The 15,548-nt window shown below is 44.9% G+C and overlaps 1 protein-coding gene across 1 annotated transcript in view; it reads right to left on the bottom strand.

Moving 5' to 3' along the window:
• The window catches only part of ANGPTL5 (angiopoietin like 5), a 135,857-nt gene extending 129,489 nt beyond the window's left edge, over positions 1-6,368 (bottom strand). The window contains exons 1-2 of the mRNA XM_049110056.1: positions 6,300-6,368; positions 5,421-5,546 (exon numbers count right to left, since the gene is read on the bottom strand). The gene's annotated coding sequence lies outside the window, so the exon portion shown is untranslated. The remainder of the gene's footprint in view (positions 1-5,420; positions 5,547-6,299) is intronic.
• Between the last annotated feature and the right edge of the window lie 9,180 nt (positions 6,369-15,548).

Genomic DNA, 15,548 nt, shown 5'->3' with positions numbered 1-15,548 from the left:
ACCACTAGTACAGTCTGATGGAGGAGACATATGGGAGACAGAGGACATTCTGAACTTTGAAAAAAAAACTCCAGACTTAGACAAATGAATATTGTTCTAGAAGAGCCTCCTAGGTGTAGATGAGATGGAGAGCCAGGAGCCGGAGAGGAAGCCGGTTGGAAACACTGTCCTGGTAAGTGCTCCTACCCACGCTCACCCCAAGCCTCCCTTTCAGCTCTGCAAACCCGTACAGCTTTCCTGGTACTCAGAATTATCCAGAAAGAAATTTAAAGTAAAGAACTTTATTTTTTTTAATTTTTATTTATTTATGATAGTCACACAGAGACAGAGAGAGAGGCAGAGACACAGGTAGAGGGAGAAGCAGGCTCCATGCACAGGGAGCCCGATGTGGGATTCGATCCCGGGTCTCCAGGATCATGCCCTGGGCCAAAGGCAGGCGCCAAACCGCTGGGCCACCCAGAGATCCCCAGTAAAGAACTTTAAATACAGATGCAAATAGGATTGAGGAAGGGGAGGTGGGTGGGGGGTTGGGGTAACTGGGTGACAGGCACTGAGGAGGGCACTTTATGGGATGAGCACTGGGTGTTTTACTATATGTTGGAAAATTGAATTTAAATTTTAAAAATGTAAAAAAAAAATGAACAAACTATTGACACCTGCAACAACACGGATGAATCTCTAAGGCATTGTCCTCAGGGAAAGAGGCCAGCCTCAGAGGGTTATATACGGTATGATTCCACTGACCTCACATCCTCAGAAAGACATAATGGTCATGATGGAAAGTATAGTTGTAGTTGCAAATGTCAGAGGTGGGGAGTTTGTGACTACAAAGGGACATTATGAGGGAAGTTTCTGGGTGATGAAACTGTTCTGTGTCCTCATGGTGATATTGGTACTTCCATGAATCTACACATGTGGTGAAAGTCATAGGACTAAATACCAAAACGACGTCAGCTTTCTATATGGCAATTTAAAAAATAAAACCAATTAAAAGATTTTTTAAAAGTACAGATGCAAATACATTAGAGTTTATAACTATGCTCTCAAATCTAAATTTTTACTGAAATTATAAAATGGACATTTCCAAAGTGGGAATTTTACCTTCTTGAGTAGAAACATATCAGTATGAAAGTAACAAGAGGATTGAGGTAAATGGTTGTGGGAGAATTAAGGCAGGATTCACCGAATATGTCATTTTTTTGACATGCTGGCTCAGGGTATAGCTGCAGGGTTTGGGCAGGTGGATGCAGGCTTCTCCCTCTGTGTTTCCAGGAGGGAGGGAGAGATGAGACACAGTTACAGCCAAACATATCTGAGAGGACTGTACTTCCTCTAGTGCTGGATGCACACCATTTGTCAGAACCATTCCCAGGAGAGCAAGCAAGCAACAGAATGCCTGAGTATGTGTCCCAACCCGAGGTGGGAGAGCAGCGAGGTCTAGCAGAGCTCTGAGGAGACCCAGGCCTGTGTGCACCTCCTGGAGGAGGAGACCCAAGTCTGCGTGCACGTGCTTGAGCACAAGTCCTCCCCATGGCATATCCAGGGGCAGCAGGGTCAGGGCTCCATGGACGTGAAGCTCTGGAGGCCCCTGGGCTGAGCATCCTGTGTGGAGTGGTTTTACTCACCTGCACCAGGACTTCGGGATACATCTCATCAAAATGAAAACATAACCCCTTTTACTGCCACGGTAGGGAAAGATCCATTATGTACTGAACACTCGAAAGAAAACAAAAAGCCTATGTGCCAGGAAAAATGACTTTATCTGACAATAAAGATCCTCACCCTGTAATAATGGCTAATGTTTTTGAAAGCTTCTGTAAGATGTTGTCCATGCTGTGTATGTGCAGGATCTCCTCAACTGCCAGCGACCAAGAGGCCAAGCACCGTGTGGGGACCATGCTACAGACAGAGGCCCAAGGTCACAGAGACAGGACAGGGCAAGGTGAGACCAAAGTCGGCCTGACCTGTGCAGGTGTGCAGCTGGCTCTCAGCATAGCAGAAGCCTCCGGGTGACGTAGAGTGCGGGCCTATCCACAGGATCAAACACTTTACAAACAAATATAAGTTGTTTGGATGGAGAATTGTTTAATTAGCTGCATGAGTACTCAGGGTGGGTTGACACTGGAGTCTGATTCCTGCAGTTGTTGTAGGTCACACTTGGAATATTCCAGGCACCTGTGTCGTCTTTCACCCTAAAGGCACCAGGTGGTTACCTGCTAACCAGATGGCAAATAAAACTCCTTTACCTCTTTGGTGCAGGTGAGAAAGGAAGAGCAGGAATGATCCAGTCTTGGGTTCCTATCATCCCCCAGGGGCTCACCGGGGAAATATAAGGGAGATCTGCATTATCCTCCGAGATCCCCTCTCCTTATCTGGCAGAGCGTCTCTGTCCCTAGGCATTGGCCAGCCAAGCAGTCTGTGTGCAGTTTGCTTTGCAGGCTTGGAGGTGCTGCATCCCAGCACCTCGAGCCCTGGTACCTGCTCGTGTGCTAAGGATGTATTAGAAGCATTGGCCTGGGCAGGCACCTGCAGGGCTGTGGGGACTACGCCCTCAGCGGTGCTGGGACTGACTTGGCTGCAGAGGAGCACAGTGGGGAAACAGCACAGCTGTTTTCTCAGCTCTGCGGGGAAAATCAGAACACAGGCTCACCAGGCAGGGAGAAGTGCGCGAAGCACGGTCAGGGACCTCAGGGATCTCAGCAGGCCTGAGGAGGCAAAAACCCAGGCCAGAGCTCTCCAGGGGCCTCCTGCACCCAGTCAGCCGCTGGAAGTCCCTGCCTGCCATAATCGGCTGTGAAACTGGGTCAGTTAGTATTAGACTGGTTTGTCCCAATTTTTTTTTTAAAATAATGTGATATACTGCCCTCCAGTGGCTACAGAAACAATGGACTTTATATCACAAGCGACACCAGCAACTTTTACTCTTTAAAAAGGCGGGTTTAGACACATGAAAAGATGCTCCACATCACTCATCATCAGGGAAACACAAATCAAAACCACAATGAGATCCCACCTCACACCTGTCAGAATGGCTAAAATTAACAAGACAGGAAACCACAAATGTCGGAGAGGATGTGGAGAAAAGGGAACCCTCTTGCATTGTTGGTGGGAGTGTGAACTGGTGCAGCCACTCTGGAAAACTGTGTGGAGGTTCCTCAGAAAGTTAAAAATAGACCTGCCCTACGACCCAGCAATTGCACTGCTGGGGATTTACCCCAAAGGACACAAGCATAGTGATTCGAAGAGACAACTGTACCGCCTGTGTTTATAGCAGCAATGTCCACAGTAGCCAAACGGGGGATTCAGCCCAGATGTCCATGAACAGATGAATGGATAAAGAAGATGTGGTGTGTATACAATGGAATATTACTCAGCCATCAGAAAGGATGAAATCTTACCATTTTCAATGACCTGAATGGCTCTAAAGAGTATTGTGCTAAGTGAAATAAGTCAGAGAAAGACAAACACCATATGGTCTCACTCATATGTGGAATTTAAGGAAAAAACAAAGAAAAAAAGACAAAAAAACAGACTCTGAACTACAGAGAACGCTCTGCTGGTCACCAGAGGAGGGAGGAGGTGTGGGGAACAGGTGATGGGGATGAAGGAGTGCACCTGTCCTGACGAGCACCCGGTGAGGTAGGGAAGTGCTGAGTCACTGTATGTATACCTGAAACTAATATTACAGTGTATGTTAACTCCCTGGAATTAAAGTTAAAAACTTTTTAAAAAGCCAATGCTGGTTGTTTTCATGTCTTATGAAATACTGTACATAACACCTCGGTGAACATGGGGTGCAAGTGTCTTCCAGAGAGCAGTTTCATTTACTTCAGATTAAATTCCCAGAAGTGGAATTGCTGGATCACCATGGTAGTTCTGTTTTTAATTTTGGGGGGGAATTTGAAAGTTGCTTGGGTGTTAACTTATTGTGGTAATCATTTTGCAGTACAGATGTATATCACATCATTATGTCATACACCTAAAACCAACACAGTGTTATATTCTAATTATATCTCAATTTTTTTAAATGCTGATTATAGCCAATAAGATATATTCACTCGCTAATAGCTTGCCACCCAGTCTGAAAATCAGTGGTCTCTGACAACATGTTTCATTTTAATATATCATTATAGAGTATGGTTCATGACATATGGTTCATTCATTCTGAAAGTAGAAATGTTCTAACTTTGTCTCAAATAGTAAGTTTAGGTAAGTGTAAAATACAAATATAATTCCTCATACACTAATACTAATAATTAAACCAAGTAAATATATTTTCTTATATTATATGCATTTCACATGTATTATCCACACAGTCTCTCCTGCAAACCTCTCTACTTTTATTCTTCTGAGTTATAGAGTGAATTTCATCATTTAAGGATAGCAAGATGTACATTGTAATAAAGCTTATGGTTGTAATAGGAAATTTTAATAAAACACTCTACATGACAATAGGGAAATTGTTAAATTGCATATATTCACATGATGACCATTATGCAATCATTAAAATCATGTTTTTAAAGAATACTTAATGAACCAGTGAAATAGCAATGATGAAGTGGAAAGAGAAGGTATGGAGTCCACAATCAGTGCCTGAACTATGGGAGCAAACACAGAGAAAGCCAGGAAATTCATGCAACAAGGCACCGGCCGAAGCGGTAGCAGGACTTTGGGGGATCTTTACTTTATCTTAACAAGTTTTTATATATTTTTCACAGCATATATTTTGTGCATTTATTACCTTTTTTTAATCAGATAAGGTCCAAAATATTAAAAGCATATGAGATTGTCCCCTTTAGTAAAAGTACACAACAGAGGAGCACACCCCCCACCAAGACTCCACAGGTTTGCCATGAGGCCAGGACCTAGCACCCTGCAGAGCAGAAGCTCTGCCAGCCACAGAGGCAGCTTCCTGAAAGGGACTCCTGTACCTTCAGAATCGGAAGATGAGTGACTGCGCTTCCACTTGCTTCCTTCAACCATAATTCCTACTAAACTCTATCAGGGCATGTGCTGCAGGAAGGCAGACCAGATAAGCAAAACTACAACACTAGAGGGTGGCTTTGTAGGTCCTAACTTTGGATTATGACCAAAAAAATATAAAACATCTAAAATAGTTTTAAGTCTCCATTTGTCATATTTTATGCTCATTTTATTGCTTATAAAAGGTCATCATAATGTCATTTTTCCTAGAGATTATCAAAATGTTCAGATAAGTCTACGTAGTAAACTTTCAATGAGTTTGCGGCTAGTACAGCTGACACACAATGCCACCGTGGCTCCTGGTGGAAACACGGTGCCTGGACAGGTGTGTGTGCCATGTTGTGCCAGGCACTGTGCAGCTGCCACCATCCCCATGCAACCCTGTCACACCACTGCCAGTAATTTCTGGGAAATTCTAACGCACGAAAGAAACTTACATGTCGTCTGGTCCAGACTTCTCCTACCAGGGATGAAATCCAAGAGTTTCTTCAATGACCTTGTGAAAGCACTGACATCTGTGATTCCAGTGTTCATGAGAAACCAGTATTTTGCCTTTTTGGTTTCTAAATTCCAGCAAAGAAAAGCAAAAAATAATTATCTACTGAAAATTGAGAGCTTTACAAGTTACTACATTTATCAGAAATCTACTAAAAGCTGTGTGACTTATTTGTATACACATTCAAGCAAGACGACTATATTGAATACCTCCTAAATCAGCTCTCTGCATGGGACTTCAGATTCCAGGAGATCAGTACAGTCTGGCTGTCAATAAATGTAGAGGCTTTGGGTTTTGTTTTGTTTTTTAAAGATTTTATTTATTTGACAGAGAGTGAGAGCACCAGCATGCAGAGGGGCAGAGGGAGAAGCAGACTCCCTGCTGAGCGGGGAGCCCAATGTAGGACTCAATCCCAGAATCCTGAGATCATGACCTCAGCTGAAGGCAGACACTCCACCAACGGAGCCACCCAGGCACCCCCCAAATGTCTTTTTTTTTTTTTTTTAAGAAAAGATACTGATGTGCCTCGGCAGTTCCGTCAGTGGAGCATCTGACTCTTGATCTTGGCTCAGGTCTTGATCTCAAGGTTGTGAGTTCAAGTCCCACATTCAGCTCCACAAACGAACAAGAAAAAAATTTTACACCAATGACAAAAATTTTAAGTACCAATGATAAGTCTTTTAAAAGATTGCAAGCTTTCTCTGGAAAAAAAATATACAACATATTGAAAAATCTCTAAAAAGACTTAAATAAATGGGATATACCACATCATTGGACTTGAAGACTCAGTGTCACAAAAATGTCACTTCTTCTCACTGACCTCAAATATTCAGTGCAGTTCTAGCCACATGTTAAAGAGCTGTCAGTGGAATTTGATAAGCTGATCCAAAAATCTACAGGAGGGAGGAAAGAAACAAGAGCACAGACATACCAATGTAAAAACAGGACTTCATACAAAGTTCTTACAATGAAAGTAGTGTACTGGTGGCAGAGGGACACATACTAAAACCAGTGGGACAGAGAACCCAACAATAACCCCGAGCAAAGAAAGAAACCTGATTTAGGACAAAGTGCTCCGGATCAGTGGGGCAGGAGTAGAAGTGGCCACCAGGGTGCGCCCTGCCCCGAGGTGCCCCCACCCGCACCCTGTAGTTGCCCACCTACCCCCCCCCGCCCCGCCCACGGTGTGTGAGGAGCAGACCATCGTTGCCCAGTGCGGAGGCTCCTCCCAGGGGCAGCCTGTCCACGGCCAGACCTCCCCAGACCTGTGGCCTCCTGCCCTCTCGCTCCTCGGAGCCAGGCCTACATCACACCAGCACGGCCTCCTAGCTCAGCCCTGCTCCAATGCACCGTGGCCCTCGCAGGTACTCCCCTTCCAGCTCCCGGTGGCTCTCACATCCCCCAAGCCCATCACGGGATCTGCCTCACAGACGATCGGAACCAGAGGGGCTCACTTGGTGGCTGGCATGGACAGATGACCCCAACCTGAGCAGAACGTCGGCCACAGCTTGTCCCAAGGTTTGGCTCAACTGCTGAATATTACACACATAGTGACCTGGGGACACATCGCAGTAGAGAGACGCAGACCGGCCAATGCAATAATTCAAGTCTTTAAAGAACAAGAGTATGCGTGCCTGCAGGGGCCGTGGCTGTTGATTGCTGCATGAATGCCCCTTGGGAGAATGATAGGGATGGGAGGGCCCTTAACGAGCAGTTCTGGCTCCCTGGGAGAGTAGCACCGTGCTGGGCCCAGGGGGACCTCACGGCCTGCCCTAAAGAGAGGTCGAGCTGACAGGCAGTCGCACAGCCTAACAGATGCCAGTGATGGGGGCACTGAGACACTCCGCTAGAACGCAGTCAGAGCCCTGACACAAGGGCTGGGGACATCGGGTGCATGTCCACAAGAACCGGGGCTCAACAGATCCCAGCTCGGTGCCACCTGCCCCCAACGAGCCAAGCTGTAAAAGAGCACTGCTGCCACTCACCCACTGGGCTGTGGGGTGCCTGTCACCAGCAGAGGCTGCTCACAGAGATTTCAGGCCTGGCACTTCCCCAGCTACACCACACTGGGGTTTGACAACCGTCACCTGTGGGGGCAATGCTGAGGGTTACCTTTGCCTGGTGGTGGAGAGACCCCCGGGGGGTGAGCTGGGGTGAGTACTCACTCTGAACAGGGGAGTGTGGTGGCTGGGAATGTCAGGGCTGGTTCTCCTTTGTAGGCCTGGCCTGAAAGCTTTGAGAGGCAGTCACTGAGCTGGGCTCATCGATAACAATGCACACGATGAGCCCACTGGAATGTGAGAGTCCAGGCAGTGGCACGTAACTTCCAGAAGCCGGGGGGCCCCGGTTACCAGGACAGCCATCAAGGGAAAGAGGCAGGGATCCCTGGGTGGCGCAGCGGTTTGGCGCCTGCCTTTGGCCCAGGGCACGATCCTGGAGACCCGGGATCGAATCCCACGTCGGGCTCCCGGTGCGTGGAGCCTGCTTCTCCCTCTGCCTGTGTCTCTGCCTCTCTCTCTCTCTGTGTGTGTGTGTGTGACTATCGTAGATTAAAAAAAAAAAAAAAAAAAGGGAAAGAGGCAGGCAAGAGACCCCGGTAGGAAGATGAGTAACCAGCCCTGGTGTTCCTGGAGACAGAGTAGCCAGACACCCTTCAAGTACCACTGACCCTAGAGGACCAGGAGGCTCAAGATAGGGCCCCCAATAAAAAGTCACAAAGCCTCGTTCAGTTCCCATACCCAAGCCAATGTTCAGACCTGGACCCACTGAAGGAGGAGATGACCAGCTCCCCAGGAAGAAGGGCCCAGCAGACACACCCAAGTACATACTATGGAGGTCCCCTCGGCCCTGCCTAGAGGGAGAAAACCAAATGTTTAAGGAAACAGAACATAGTGATCTTAATTGACTAGATGATGGGATCTACCAGAACAAAGAGTAAACTTAGCTAGGAAAGCTAAGAAACAAGGCAGCTCTGGCGGCCCTCCTGCAGTGGAAGCAGGACTGACCACAGGCCTTCGTGCTGTCATCCAGCCCAGCCTACATTTCTCATGCACTGGATTCTGGTAAGCTGACTCCTGGGAGTCTTTTGATGGGCTTCTTGAAGACACCCTCAACCTTCCTTAGACCACACGGGGTTCTCATCCCATCATCCCTCCCCCATGGGCAGACTTGCCTCCTGGTCTGATGGGTCCCTCAGCCTCTCTCTCCCAGCATTCTCCACTTTCTGCTCACAGGTGTTTCCCTAATAGAATCTTCACTCATTTAACCCTGCTTGGTATCTGGTTCTTAGAGGACCTAGTGCCAACACAGGAAGAGGCTAGAAAAATCCCCAGGATGATGATAAAAGAAGACTCCAGCTATGCACCAGGCCCAGGACACAACTGGTCAAGACTAATGCAGAAGGGATGGCTGCAGGAAGATAAAACTGACAGAGTGCTATTCATTCGCACTCTGGCCAAGTAAGAACTAACAACAAATGACATGAACAGCTAAACAGAAACTCATCATTTTTAATTACCAAAATAAAAAGTTGAACAAGAAAAAAATATATTCAAGTATAATACATGACAACAGCAAAAAATATATATATTTAAAGTCATAATAATGCAATAATTAAATATTAACATAACAAAAATTACAATAGTCTGGTTATTTTAGTAGGCTGAAAGGAAGGGAAACGTGGGGAGAAGGGTGAGACTGGTATAAGAAATGTCAAGCAGGAGTTTAACATATCACATATGAACAGAACTGTTAAGAAAAAAAAAAAAGGACAGTGTAGGCACTTTGTTTGGAAATATGGAATTAAATACAAAAGAAAGTTGAAATTAAAAGTGTTTATGCCTAATGAGAAGGAGTGGAGATTGGTGATTGGTACCATTGACTATCTCATAATAGTACTTGTAGATTTTTTTTTTTAAATGAGATTTTCTTTTTTTTCTTTTTAATTTTTATTTATTTATGATAGTTACAGAGAGAGAGAGAGGCAGAGACACAGGCAGAGGGAGAAGCAGGCTCCATGCACCGGCAGCCCGACGTGGGATCCGATCCCGGGTCTCCAGGATCGCGCCCTGGGCCAAAGGCAGGCGCCAAACCGCTGCGCCACCCAGGGATCCCATACTTGTAGATTTTTATGTGTAACTTTAGTACAGTTTAAATGAAATATAGTTATTAAAAATAAGAATGCAAAATATGGCAATCATATGTGGCAATTATAATTTGACAAATCTACCAAAAGCAAATACCACTGTAAATAAATATATCATTATAAAGGAACTAAAAATGTGAATAAGAATATAAAGACATTTCATTTCAGAATTAGTTAAATGAAAGTTAAAATAGAAAAAGCAATGAAAGCACTTCTAGATACCAGACATGTCCACAAAATAAACTTTTACCCAAATATTCATCTTAGCATTTTTCATGACAACATTATCCAACAACTGAAGAATGGATAAATAAAATGTGGTCTATCCACATAATGGAATATTATTCAGCAGCAAAAAAGAATGGAGTTTTGATACATGCTACAACATAAATGACTCTTGAAAACATCATGCTGAGTGCAAGAAGCCAGTCACAAAAGGCCACATATCACATGATTCCACTTGTATGAAATGTCCGGAAGAGGCAAATCCACAGGAGCAGAAAATGGCTTAGTGCTAGTTAGTATGAGCTGCCAGAGCCTGGTGGAAAGAAAATTAGGGAGTTTTGGGACCCTTGGGTGGCAGTTGAGCATCTGCCTTCATTCGGCTCAGGTCATGATCCAGAATCCTGGGATCAAGTCCCACATCGGGCTCCTGCAGGAAGCCTGCTTCTCCCTCTGCCTGTGTCTCTGCCTCTGTGTCTCTCATGAATAAATAAAATATTTTTAAAAAAGAAATAAAGAAATAAAAAGAAAACCAAAAAAAACACAAATGTATTTGATGGTTAAATATGTGAGTGATACATCATAGAGATCCTCACTCATGGTCTCATATTTATGTCTCAAACTTGAACACAGTAAGTATGAGTCATATTCCTTTCTTTTTTAAAGATTTTATATTTTAAGTACTCTCTACACCAAAGGTGGGACTTGAACCCACAACTTTAAATTAAGAGTCATACACTCTCCCAACTGAGCCATCTGGGTGCCCTGAGTCATGGTTCTTTTGATGTTTTATTTATATATACAAAATATTTTTTCTTACATACCAATTATCACACACACGCGAAAGTTCAAATAGCTCAAGATAACATTTTTAAGGTCTAGGGAACATCACAGAATCTATTTTGTCAACAGAGAGAAGTAGAATTGTTTTGTTCTTGGCTCGAGGGGAAAAAAAGAATAAATGGAACTTTTATTTTTTAAAAGATTTTATTTATTAATTCATGAGAGACACAGGAGAGAGAGAGAGAGGCAGAGACACAGGCAGAGGGAGAAGCAGGCTCCCTGCAGGGAGCCCGATGTGGGACTTGATCCCCAGACTGCAGGATCACGCCCTGGGCTGAAGGCAGGCACCAAACTGCTGAGCCACCCAGGGATCCCCCTAAATGGAACTTTTAAAAAACCAGTGGGGTGCCTGGGTGGCTCAGTCTGCTAAGTTTTAGCTCTTGGCTTCGGCTCAGGTCATGACCTCAGGGTCCTAAGGTCAAACCACATGTTGGACTCTGTGCTCAGCGGGGAGTCTGCTTGAGATTCTCTCCCTCTCCCTCCTTCCCTCCTTCTCACTCATTCTTTCTTTCTCAAATAAACTTAAAAAAAAAAAAACTATCAAAGCCAAAGGCTGGGGAACTTGGGTGGCTCAGCAATTGAGTGCCTGCCTTTGGCTCAAGGTGTGATTCTGGAGTCCCGGGATCGAGTCCCACATCAGGCTCCCTGCATGGAGCCTGCTTCTCCCTCTGCCTGTGTCTCTGCCTCTCTCTATGTGTCTCTCATGAATAAATAAATAAAATCTTTAAAAAAAATCTTTAAAAAAAAAGCCAAAGGCTTAACAAGTGATGCTGCATTTCCAGGAGAATCTAGATGATCTGCCCCGATGCAAAATACTCTTATCATGTTTATTAAGCTCACTTTCCAAACGTGTGTATTACCTAAAGGGAGTAAGATTTTCAAACGGCCTTTTATCAAGTGGATTGGGAAGGCAAAAATATCATCAAAGACACAGAGATGCTATCAGAGCATCACCAGAAGGGGCCTGGAAGGTGTGCGTGGCCAGGAAGCAAGGAACTTTCCATGCACATGAGTCATGAGCCAGAAGCATCATGGCACGTGGGGAAATGAAAGAAGCCTGTTCCATAAAACTATCTCCTCACTTTACAGTTTATTTCCATGACACACAAGCCAGGAATTACATGGGATTTACTTGGCAGGGTTAGTTTTTAATCATTAGAGTAGTATTTGTAAGTCAGATATAAACAAAAGGTCATCTCTTCCCAGAAACATCTGCCTGGTACATTCCTCGGCACATGTCGGCTCTCAGCCTCATCAATTCTCAGAGTCTGGAGCTTCAGCCTCCAGCTTTGGTGACTGAATAAACATCAGACAAAACACAAACACTTTTTAGAAAATTTTAAAGAACATAAAAACAAAACAAGACACAGTAAGGAATAGGGCATTGGGGCATGTCGCTGTGGACATCTGGAAGGCAGGGGTGTGCATCCACCCTAACTGCATGTCTGTCCTGAGTCTGTGCTGTCAGGATTTAGAAATGCTAGTGCAATGCTCAAATATGCATGCTGTGTCCACACTCTTGTTAAAATAACCTTGACAGGGCACCTGGGTGGCTCAGTGGTTGAGCTTCTGCCTTTGGCTCAGGTCATGATCCTGGGGTCCTGGGATCAAGTCCCATGTCGGGCTCCCTGCATGGAGCCTGCTTCTCCCTCTGCCTGTGTCTCTGCCTCTCTCTGTGTGTCTCTCATGAGTAAATAATAAAATATTAAAAAAATAACCTTAACATACTTTAAAATATTTTGGTTCAGTTGTACTACTTCCAGAATTTCCCAATTTCAGTAAGAGTGATCATTTTCATGTCCCACAATTTACAGAATACATTTATTTTTAAGGCAAAATTCAAACTTCCTATTAAATAGTTTGATGTGACTTTTTAAAGATTAAAGCAGTCAAACCAAAGTAAGTTAACATCTGTGACCTGACGATAATTGGAAAGGCAGGGGAGGCTCTGCTTTCCATATCCCTGGGCTTGAACCGAGGACCTCTTTGCATCAAGCCTTCATCAGTAGCCCCAGTCACTTCTCAGAAGCACACATTCACGTGCAGTCTGGGCAGCTTTTGAACAAATTGTGGAAATGACGATTTCTTGACCTTTATACTTGATGTCAACTGACCTGACAATGATAATGTAATGACAATTTATGGGCCATGTACCACATGCCAAGCATGTGACAGATGCAGTACTGATAATCTGACATGATGGTGGTGGAACAATCCTGCCCCTTCTGACACGTGGGAACAGTGAACAAGAGAGGTTAGTGTTGCCCATCACCACACAGAAGATGGGAAGCTGAAACCCCAACCAGGACATCTGGCTCAGAACCTACACTCCTCACACTACACCACCCCTTAGGACAGAGTGAACTTCCTTTGGCCCAGATGATAACTGTCACTAGTGGGCAACCACCTAGATGGCCAGACTGTGAGCATGAATGGGCCGTGGCAGACATAGGAGTGTGCAGCACCAGGGGCACTTCAACTCTACCCTTGGCAGTGTTTATTACTGTGGAGAAAGAGAAAGGATTTCAAACACTTTACAGCCAAAGAATTGTTTTTTCCCAGTGGAATCTTACCCCACAGGTAAGTGTCTCAAGCAGGTAAGAGAGGCACGGCTCTAACTACAAGAGGAAAGGAGAAGCCAGAGCCCAGACTCTTCCCAAAAATCCAGTGCTCCACAGGACAACCTGAAAAGCACAGAGACCCAGCAGATCTTATCTCCCGCAGGTAAACACCTTCTGTGTTTCATGTAAGAAATCTTCACGGAATCACTTGTTGAGCAGTTTGATGGATGCCGTTCTGATGGTGTCAGTCCTTCAGTTGCACTCAGCACCCTCCATCCTCCTAACCTCTGCTCCAAGACAAGGTCCACATCTCCTGGCCCAGTCCAGGGGTCTGGCCCTATCTTCTTTCCTCGCCTACTTCATGGACTCGTTCTCCAGCTGCATTCAGATGAGACCTGGGTGGTATGCAAGCCTGCTGGGCACCGCCGTGGCGCCCTGGCACTCCCTCCTGCTTCAAGCACAGAAATCCCCTCCCCCAATTTCATGTTGATGTTTCCTGACAAGAATTTTATTGAAGACCTTCAACTACTTTAAAAGAAAAAATTCCCACTTCTCTTCACCAATTACTGCACAGAAATGATGAAAATGACAAACCCAAGTGAAAATATATATGGAAATGTGGAGGCAATAACCTGAGCAATTCTGGAGAAAAGGATTAATGAAGCCAGACACCAAGGCCACCAGCTACTCAATCTTTTCATAAAGTCACAGTAACTGAGACAACGTGCAGCTGGTCCCACACACAAGTGCAGTGCACGAGCACAACACAGTAGTGAGACCAGACACAGTTGCCTGACTTCGTTTCTAAATGCCACTGCAGGGATGACTGGGTGGCTCAGTGGTTGGGCATCTGCCTTTGGCTCACAGGATCCAAAATTGAGTCCTGCATTGGGCTCCCTGTGGGAGCCAATGTCTCTGCCTCTATGTCTCTGCCTCTGTGTGTGTGTGTGTGTGTCTCATGAATAAATAAATAAATCTTTAAAAGAATAAATGCCACTGCAGCTCAGTGGGTGAGAAATGGTCCTATCAACATGTAGTGCTAGCTTAACTACAGACAACACGCTGAGGTCACCAGAGGGGAGCAGGTGGACAGGTGACAGGGATGAAAGAGTACACCTGTCATGAGGAGCATCAGGTGATGTAGGGAAGTGCTGAGTCACTAAATTCACACTGTATGTTGACTGGAACTTAAATAAAACATTTTTTTAATTAAGATTTTATTTATTCATGAAAGACAGAGAGATAGGCAGAGACATAGGCAGAGGGAGAAGCAGGCTCCCTGCATAGAGCCCAATGTGGTACTTGATCTCAGGACCCCGGGATCATGCCCTGAGCTGAAGGCAGATGCTCAACCATTAAGCCACCCAGGTGCCCTTGAAATTTTTTTTATTTTATTTTTATTTATTTATTTATTTATGATAGTCACGGAGAGAGAGAGAGAGAGGCAGAGACATAGGCAGAGGGAGAAGCAGGCTCCATGCACCAGGAGCCCGATGTGGGACTCGACCCCAGGTCTCCAGGATCGCGCCCTGGGCCAAAGGCAGGCGCCAAACCGCTGCGCCACCCAGGGATCCCCGAAATTTTTTTAAAACTGATACTATGTGTTGGGAAGAATGTAGAATAACTGTAAATTTCAAATTTCATGCAAGTTGGTGTGTAAATTGATCTACTTTAGAAAATGTTTGGGCTGGGATGCCTGGGTGGCTCAGCAGTTGAGTGTCTGCCTTTGGCTTAGGGTGTGATTGAGTCCCACATCGGGCTCCCTGCATGGAGCCTGCTTCTCCCTCTGCCTGTGTCTCTGCCTCTCTCACTCTGTGTCTCTCATGAATAAATAAATAAAATCTTTTAAAAAAGAAATGTTTGGGCCATATCTAGTAAAACAAGTTTACTTACATGCTATGACTGAGCACCTCCAATGCTGTGTGTATTTCCAAAAGGAATAAGTGTGAGTTCATCAAAAAACATGCCCAAGATGTTCATAACTACTTTCAGAATAGCCTCAAACCGTAAACAACCAGATAGGATCAGTGGTGACATAGTAATGCAATGCAACAATCAACAACGAACAATAATGCGTATCTCCTTCCTCAACTTGTAATAGGATTATACCCCAACAAACTCATCTTAAATTGAAAATAATCATAAGTCAAACATGCATTTACTCCACCTAACCTACTGAATACCATAGCTCAGGCTAGCCTACCTTAACCGTGCTCAGAACACTTACGTTAGCCTACAACTGAGTGAATGCATTTAACAGCCTATTTTATAATGAGCTGCTGAATATCTCGTACAAACT

This window comes from Canis lupus, chromosome 5 (assembly GCF_003254725.2).
Source record: "Canis lupus dingo isolate Sandy chromosome 5, ASM325472v2, whole genome shotgun sequence".
NCBI lineage: Eukaryota > Metazoa > Chordata > Mammalia > Carnivora > Canidae > Canis > Canis lupus.
The sequence above is the reverse complement of the archived record's forward strand: the minus strand, read 5'-3'. Positions and strand labels throughout refer to the sequence as shown.